Source organism: Hipposideros armiger, unplaced genomic scaffold (genome assembly GCF_001890085.2).
Source record: "Hipposideros armiger isolate ML-2016 unplaced genomic scaffold, ASM189008v1 scaffold_481, whole genome shotgun sequence".
Taxonomy (NCBI): Eukaryota; Metazoa; Chordata; class Mammalia; order Chiroptera; family Hipposideridae; genus Hipposideros; species Hipposideros armiger.
The window spans coordinates 1,026,946-1,034,704 of NW_017731831.1; the positions used below are offsets into that span (position 1 = coordinate 1,026,946).

At 44.0% G+C, this 7,759-nt stretch overlaps 1 long non-coding RNA gene across 2 annotated transcripts in view; it reads left to right on the top strand.

Annotated features, from left to right (window-relative positions):
• Positions 1 to 204: 204 nt before the first annotated feature.
• The window catches only part of LOC109395705 (uncharacterized), an 8,344-nt gene continuing 789 nt past the window's right edge, over positions 205 to 7,759 (top strand). The window contains exons 1-2 of one of the 2 annotated variants that reach the window (XR_002126714.1): positions 205 to 271; positions 3,492 to 3,625. This is a non-coding gene — a long non-coding RNA (uncharacterized LOC109395705). Of the gene's footprint in view, positions 272 to 1,216; positions 1,302 to 3,491; positions 3,626 to 7,759 lie in introns of those variants that run through there. The other variant, XR_002126713.1, reaches the window with a different exon arrangement.

Consider the following 7,759-nt stretch of genomic DNA (forward strand, 5'->3'; position numbering starts at 1 on the left):
AAAAAAAAAAAGAAGGCTGTAAGATGCAAGGAGATTAGGCTGTGAATCTAGCTTTCTTTATCTTTGCAAAAGAGGCGGCTTCATTTGAAAGGTTTTATCACCAGCAGGTTGACAGGCTGCTGCAGTCACTATCTCCATTTAAATGGGACTGGAAAGTAATAAAAACCTTTTCCTGTTTTATAGTTGCACCTGTGCCTGCTGGATCGACTAGATACGTGCTGTGCGGGTGATGAGAATGAATGGAGGGGAGAATCAGAAGCCCAAATGACTGGTAATAGCCACTCGTCAGCTCTTTTCATGTAGAACCTGATTTTATATGTAATATATAAATACAATATGTACTACATTATATATATATAATGTATATATATAATGTATATATATAATGTACATTATATATATATATATAATATATATATGAAAGAGAGGAAGTGCCGTTTCATTTAATAAATGCTGCTCATTTCAATATGTTAACTAAATTACATAAAGGTTTCTCTTTTTAAATTTCACCTCTGGGTTTACCTATTAAATGCCATTCTGACATGGTTTTAAATGACCAGATGAAGATGCATCATCAGATTATAATGTGGCTGGAATAATACTGACATAGAAATAATAGCTTTCGACAGGTGGTCCTGTAGTTTCCTGATTAGACCTACAAATTCAATGTCAGTGAACCATCCGTAGACAGCTGCCCTGGATCTCAGTGGAGAATGACTTGCTTCTCTGAGAGTCCAGCTTCCCTGAAGCTTAGAGATGCTAACAGCGAGGGACCAAGGATCCCTGCCAAGGACCCTGTGATCGCCTGTCCAATGTTATCGTGTCCATTTAGTATCTGATCATCTTTAGATGCAAATGGCACTTCAGGGTGAAGTGAACGTTCTTAATTTTTTTTCATGTCGTACAAATGAAGAAACAGAGTAACAAAGTCTTGTGAATTAAAACAAAAAAATCTCAGTAGAGCTGCAACGTGTAAGTGAGCAAAGCATATTTTCTAGACTATCAGCTCCCTGGCAAGGATCCTGGTTAAAGGCTCTTTAGCAAACAACCCTGAGATGACATGTGCACACGAGAATTGCAACTGGCTCACGAAGACTGATTAGTGGGTTCTAGTTGGAGGCAATGAAGATTTGTGTGGGTTCCTTTGTTCATGAAATGTTAATTGAACGAATACCTCCTGTGTTCCAGGCTCTCTTCTAGGTGCTGGTGATACAGCAGGGAACAAAGAACAAAACAGACAAAAATGTCTGCTCTTGTAGTGCTTTGGTCCTAGTGAGGGATATAGACAGAATGTAAGAAAGGTAGGTAAGCCATATAGGGGATTGTTGTATCATGCAAAGGCAGTGTTTCACTGTTGGCTTTAAAATAACGTTCACAAATGGTCTGTGCTGAGGAAGGAAGTAAAGGAGGGAAGGGAAGGGGCCTTGAGGGTGTGTGCATGGTGATTTCAGATAGTGTCCAGGAAAGGCCTCACGAGAAGGGGACACCTGATAAAGACCTGCAGGGAAGGTGGAGGCAGGCACATGGCTCCCTCTCAGGAATGAGGACCACCAGAGCAAAGGGCCAGGGTAGGGGCATGGCTGGGGTGATGGAGGAAGTGGAACAAGTGAACCAGCGGGAAGAGGAGAAGGAAAAGGGGTCAGAGATGTAAGGAGGGTCCGAAAATGTGGACCTTGTGAGTCTCGTATGGACTTGGATGTTTACTTTCAGTGAGAGAGGAATTTATATTGAAGGGTTTGGAGCAGACAAATGACAGGATCTGATTACCTTCGAACAGGATCAGTGGGACGGTGGTGTTGAGAAGAGACTGAAGCAGGCATGGGTATAAGCGGAAGACCAGTTAGGAGGCTGATGCAATAACCTAGAGGGGCAAGGAGCGAAGTGATAGCAGGGGGACCTTGAAGAGCGGTGGAGGGCGGTCATATCTTACAGGTTAAACTCGTGGAATTTGCTGACCAGATTGGATGTAGGGGATGGAGGAAAAAGAGAAGTGGGAGGTGACACCATATAAAATATAGTAATATATGGTAATATATATATATATATATATATATATATATATATATATGAGCAACTTGAAAAAAAAAAGCTGTCGTTCCCTGAGAGGGGAAGGCTGCAGAGGAGCAGGGATTTTTGTGTGTGTTTGTGTGTTTGTGGGGTAGAGGAAAGGGGGAGTGGGGGGTGAGCAAAGGGAAGAGTTTATAGAAATGAATTCAGGACTTTGGGGCATTTTAAGTTTCAGATGAATACTAGACAACCAAGTGCAGACATCAAGTTGGCAGTTGGGTATTTACAACTGGAGTTTTGGGAAGAGGTTTGGGATAGAGGTATTGTAAATTTCAGAGACATCAGTACATAGATGGTAGATATTTAAAACAATCAGACTGATGACACCATTGAGGGAGTAAATGTATATACAGAAGGTGCCAAAAAAAGTATACACATTTGTTTTAAAAAAGATTTTATTGGGGGATTAGGGTAGAGAATAGCGTTGGGGAATCGGGGAAGGGGAACAGACAAGTTGCTGTCCTTTGGTTCTTCAGTCTAGTGGTGGAGGACGTTGCTTCACTGGCCCATGTTGGTATTATCATTGCGCTCTTCCCGGGGGGAGGCAGTTGCTTGCCGACCATTGGACAGCCACTCACAGAGGCTCTTGGCAGCTCACGCCAGCAGCCAGCCACTCACAATAGCTTATGGCAGCCCACTGCAGTCCTGCTGCAGCCTATGCCATTACCGGCAACTCCCGGCAGTCCAGCTCTAGGTAGAGCTGTTGTTCACTGTCTTAGCTGTAGAGGGAGCAGTGTCACTGGCCCTCATATGAGATCCAAACCCAGGCCCTGCTGCTCAGAGCCAGTGCTCCCAAGCCAACTCTTAACCAACGCATCACACGGCCAGCCTCCTAAAAAAGTATACACATTTTAAGAAAGGAAAAAACTGTATTAAAACTGTAATACTCAATATATACCGATAACAAAAGATGAATACAAAGTCACGTTTGACTTCTGCAATTACAAGAGGTGCTCAAAGTGGTTACCATCAGCATAACTGTAATCCAGATTTTCCTTTCTTAAAATGTGTAAACTTGTTTTTGGCACCCTCTGTAGAAACTTCAAGGTCTCCTGAACATTTAGAGGGAAGAATGGCCAAGGAAACTGAGAAATTAGTGGCCAGGATGAGTAGAAGCAAAAGCTGGCAGACGTGGCATCCTGGAAGCCAAGAGAAGAATGTCTTTCTAGGAAGACTGATAAATAACTGGGTTTAATGATGGCAGGTCAAGGAGAATGAGGCCTGAGATTCGACCATTGGGTTTAACAACATGGAGGTCACTACTTGTGATTCAGAGTAGACCAGATGATGTATGAATAAAACCGCATACAAAGAGACAGAGGAAAGGGGCAGATCACATAGCAGCACACACTAAGCTGCTGTCCTGATTTGTGTGGGACCCCATGCTCACTGTCCCTTTCTGAAACACAGTTCTGCCTTTGCAGAGTCAGGCTATTCCTAGCACTGACGTCTGCCTTCCTAGGCTTGACTGGTCACGCGATGAAGTGATGAACCGAGAGAAAGGCCAGAGTTCACAGTGAAGAAGAGACTGGACAGTTTGTTGTCTTAGGGAGATGAGGTAGGTGTCATCCTTAAACTGTGAGCACTGGGTGAGCTGATCCCCTGGATTCCTGAGGCTCAGGGGCTGGGTAATATACATTCATTAAAGATATCCAGACATCACTAGCCCTTTGACTGAGGTTATTTTTGTTGAGTTCAGTGGCAAAATTTGTTTTTGTTTCACGTTGAATACACAAGATTCAGAATTTGTTATGGTTCTGGGCACTGGGGTCAACTATCAGCTGGATCATCAAAGGGACCATGAACTCTCCCAATTAAACTCCTTGGGAAGGCTCTCTAGGATCTCTGCTTTCGGGCACCAAGAAAAGTATTTCTAGACCCATTCCTGAACCATGGGCATTAAAAAAATATTCATCAGAGTTTAGATAATTTCACTCAGGTTAACTGTAGTCTCTAGATTTTCATTTTGTGCTATGTAGTCTGAATTTTAGACTTAGTACAATGATATTTATTCAACAACTATTTGGGCCAGGTTGCATTGCAATGTTGGGAATGCCACATGAGTCAACAATAATGCTATTCCAGTCACGAGGGGTGGCAACGAACGCAGCCCTTCATGGTCCAATTAGAGGCGCTAGCATGCTTTGCAGTTAAACCACCCCAGAATTATTCTGGCTTACAGCCTGTTAGCTTTGCCACTTCTTGAATACAAAGAGAATTTTATTACCAATTTACCCAGCAGGTTAAATTAATATTTGCAAGATTCACACTAGCTGAGAAGCATTGTGAACTTCCTAGATGTGTCTTGTCACTGCTGCGTCTTTTCCTAGTCATCTTGTGATCTCTCAGTAATGACCAAAAATACTTAGCACAGTGATATATATATATATGATATGTATAGTGATTTTATATATATATATATAGTCAATGGGAATCATGATCCCCCTAAAAAATGGAAATTGGCAGAGCCCTTAAGAAGAGCAGGGAGAAACAGTGCTGCCTACATTTCTACCACTGAGCGCAATCGAATGAGGCCAGGTTGGCTACCTTGGTGAAAGCCCCTGTTTCCTCTCCTGGGCTGGCCCCCTCTGCCAGGCAATGCATTTACTAGCCTGATTAAGACCAGCTGACCTGCTCTTGCCCCTTTAGCACATTCCTGGGGCAGCTGTCTTCTCCAAGCCTCTGCAGACAGTGGGCTCCTTAGGTAGGTGTCCTCCTCCTGGGCTGGGGATGCTCTTCAAAGACCACTGAGCAGAGTCAGTTCCATTCTGTCCACCCCTCGCTGCCAGGCTGGGGGACAGGGCCTTCAGGAGAGGCCTTGGGGTGGGGTGGAAACCACCTGGGCTGCACAGTTACCTGGCATTGTAGAGACCATGCTTCAGTGACCAGGAGCAGTGTCCGTCCGGTTCTGTGTGTTCTTAGCTGAGCACAAAGCTGACATATCACCAAGCCTCAGTGTCCTCCCCCACCTGTAAAATGACAATACTTACCCCAAAGGCTTGTGCAAGGACAGAGGAGACAATGCAACACATAATACACCTTCATGAAGTGTCAGCTCGTCCCTCTTTGCTGTGCTTGGCTTTAAAATAATGTTCACAAATGGTCTGTGCTGAGGACAGAAGTAAAGAAGGGATGTGTGGGGGTGTGTGTGCGTGGTGATTTCAGATCGTATCCAGGAAATGTCTCATGAGAAGGAGCCACCTGATAAACACCTGCAGGAAAGGTGGAGACATGCACCCCTTCTGCTAGTGGGGGCACAGGAAGGAGGGAGGAGAGAGATACAGGCAAGGGGGTACCCAAGAGGATTCCACCCTCCACCCCCAGTGAGTGGCAGGAGGCTGGAGTGGATGGGAGAGATGGCTAAACCTCTCATGTACCATGGAAGAATGCAGAGAATTGTAGTCTCCACGTTTGTGCCACTGCCAGTGCATCAGGCTGGAGAGAAGCTATTTTGTGACATGGCACTTTGGGGAACTGGCATTTCCTGAGACACGGTATTACCCCAAACAGATTGACTTCTTCAGAGAGGTTTTACCAGAATGTGTCCACTGAATATCTGTGACCTCTTTTGTCCCTGCCTCCATTATAGGTGAGAAACCTAAGCATATACCTTAAATGCTGCAGCGAAGAGGCAGAGTGGGGAGCCCTGCTGAGCAGCCCCAGGCTCCCGGCCCAACACAGCTCTCTTCCACCTGAGCACAGCTCTCGGGTGATTGACCATCTGCAGTGAGGGCTCACCAGTGTGCTGAATTGATTTATCTTTCTGGGTACCAAAAAAATGGGATCTCAAATAGCAACTGTCTGCTCCCCAGAGCCCACAACCAGACCAGTGGTGCACCTAGGGTGGAGTGGGTGGATAACACGAAAGAACTTTTGCGTGAATGGGCCACACCTGAAACAATAGTACAGTATTAGCACAATAATTATGTTGTCCCCAATCCAGCCTCTAGCATCAATGACAATAATTACCACTCATTGAAGTTTTAGTGTGCACGCGTGCTACTGTTTTACAGGGTGGTTTATTGAGATACTAATTTATGTTTTTCATGCTGCTGTTGTCCATGTTTTTTTCTTCCCTTTTGCCATCCCAACTTCTGGCTTTCTTGCTTCATGTTGTGGTTTGTGGAAAATATTTTTTTAGAGATGTAGGACAGAGTTTGAGGTCTCTGGAGGGGAAGAGGTGGAAGTGTGATAAGAGGCTTGGAGAAGTTTCCTCAAGGTTGGTAATGGAATACATATTCGAGAGGATTCTGCAAGCAATAAAAGCGAGCATTGTCCTATCACCCCCATCCCAAACCCTAGGGTAGAAGAAGGAACTCAGGATTTGGCTGTGAGGTGTAGGGGAGGGAAAGTAACCATTTCTTCTACCCCCTTATAGTCTATAACAAGGGCCTATGAATTAAACTGACAAAAGACAGGTTAACAGGTGAAAAGACATGCAATTTAAAAAAAAGATTTAAAATTTTATGTGAACAGGGCTTCACAGAAAAGAAGTAAAAACCCCAAATACGTGATTAGATGTGGGGGCTTATATACCATTCTAACAAAGGAAGATAAATTGTAGAGAAGTGGCTAAAGAAAAGAGCTCGGGCTTCAAGGGATGATCAATTATGGGAAGGTGACTAGGAAATAATGGAAGGTAAGGGTGATTTTTAAGGTTTCTTTATGTAGACTCATCTTGGCGCTGGCCCTCCCTCTCCTGTGATAAGGGGTGCTCTCCCCATCATGATATAGGAGAGGGGGGATATTCATGCTACGTTCACAAAGGGAAATTTATGCCGTGCTTTCAGGCAGTTATGGGCAGGACAGAGAACTCTCCCTGCGTTGGTTGATTCTCAGTTGCCTTCAGCTCAAAATAATCCTTATGCCAAAATGGCATATTTTGGGGTGGCGTATTCTGAACCCTTCAGGGGGTTCCCAAGGAGGCCAGACCCTACGCCCAGGGGCTGACCATCTTTAGGGCACTAGTGGATCTTGGCAGTGACCTGATGGACTAAGGTTAGAGGCCCAACCCTGATTTTTTTTGGACACCACAGACATATATGTCAGTGATTCTTGTGTGACCTAGAGATGAGGAGGAGACCCCAAACATGACTGAGATTTAATTTTTGAAAGTACAAGGAAGTTGATTTAGAAAAATTCAGAATGTGGCATTTTTATACTCCATGTTTTAGAGTAAACTTAAAACCATTAAAATATATATTATCTCATTAAAAACTCATGATAACCTTATGAAGATTATCTCATCTTGCAGAGGACTTGAGCTATACAGGAGTAAGTAACTCCATTACTCTCAGCTATTGAAGTGGTGCCTGGAAGGGGTTGCCTCTTTACCCACCCTTCTACTTTGCATAATAATTAGTTATGGAGTTTTCAGTTTTGAATTGGGCTAAACCTTTATTTTGAAGTGTTTTTTCCTGAATTCCTTTATGAGAAATTGACTTGATCATATAGCACCCACTGTATAGATTTATTTGGTCACCAGAGCTCCATGACAAGGTTCCTCGGTGGAGAACAGGGACGCTGTTTCCCCTACAAGAGGGCACAGGACAGTTAAGGTGTCACTCATTACATGCCTCCAAGCTCACTTGCTCTGAACCATGCAGGGAAGGGACATTCAAACTCAATGTTATTAAAAAAAACTTTAAAAAATAAAAGAGAGAGAGAGGGAGAGAGGGAGAGAGGGAGAGAG